The sequence below is a fragment of the Rhincodon typus genome, chromosome 14 (assembly GCF_021869965.1).
Source record: "Rhincodon typus isolate 14 chromosome 14, sRhiTyp1.1, whole genome shotgun sequence".
In the NCBI taxonomy this organism is placed as follows: Eukaryota; Metazoa; Chordata; class Chondrichthyes; order Orectolobiformes; family Rhincodontidae; genus Rhincodon; species Rhincodon typus.
The window spans coordinates 14,402,876-14,403,778 of record NC_063345.1 but is presented as its reverse complement, the minus strand read 5'-3'; the positions used below and the strand labels follow the sequence as shown (position 1 = coordinate 14,403,778).

Below are 903 nucleotides of genomic sequence, written 5' to 3'. Positions count from 1 at the left end.
TCTCTCTCTCTCTCACGCTCACTGTCTCTCTCTCTCTTACGCTCAGTCTCTCTCTCTCTCTCAAGCTCACTGTATCTCTCTCTCACGTTCACTGTCTCTCTCTCCCTCTCTCACGCTCACTGTATCTCTCCCTCACGTTCACTGTCTCTCTCTCTCTCTCTCACGCTCACTGTCTCTCTCTTACGCTCACTGTCTCTCTCTCTCACGTTCACTGTCTCTCTCTCTCTTTCTCTCACACTCACTGTCTCTCTCTCTCTTTCTCTCTCACACTCACTGTCTCTCTCCCTCGCTCACGCTCACTGTCTCTCTCTCTCTCTTACGCTCACTGTCTCTCTCTCTCTCACGTTCACTGTCTCTCTCTCTCTCTATCTCTCACGCTCACTGTCTCTCTCTCACGCTCACTCTCTCTCTTTCTCTCACGCTCACTGTCTCTCTCTCTTTCTCTCACGTTCACTGTCTCTCTCTCTCTCACGTTCACTGTCTCTCTCTCTCTCTCTATCTCTCACGCTCACTGTCTCTCTCTCACGCTCACTCTCTCTCTTTCTCTCACGCTCACTGTCTCTCTCTCTTTCTCTCACGTTCACTGTCTCTCTCTCTCTCACGTTCACTGTCTCTCTCTCTCTTTCTCTCTCACGCTCACTGTCTCTCTCTCTCTCTCTTTTACACTCACTGTCTCTCTCTCTCTCACGTTCACTGTCTCTCTCTCTCTCACGTTCACTGTCTCTCTCTCTCTCTCTCACGCTCAGTCTCTCTCTCTCTCTTACACTCACTGTCTCTCTCTCACGTTCAGTGTCTCTCTCTCTCTCTATCTCTCACGCTCACTGTCTCTCTCTCTATCTCTCACGCTCACTGTCTGTCTCTCTCACGCTCACTGTCTCTCTCTCTCTCACGCTCACTGTCTCT

At 50.4% G+C, this 903-nt stretch overlaps 1 protein-coding gene across 1 annotated transcript in view; it reads left to right on the top strand.

Annotated features, from left to right (window-relative positions):
- Nucleotides 1–903, top strand: part of tmem255a (transmembrane protein 255A) — an 84,410-nt gene that overhangs the window by 56,628 nt on the left and 26,879 nt on the right. The gene's annotated exons all lie outside the window — the stretch shown is intronic.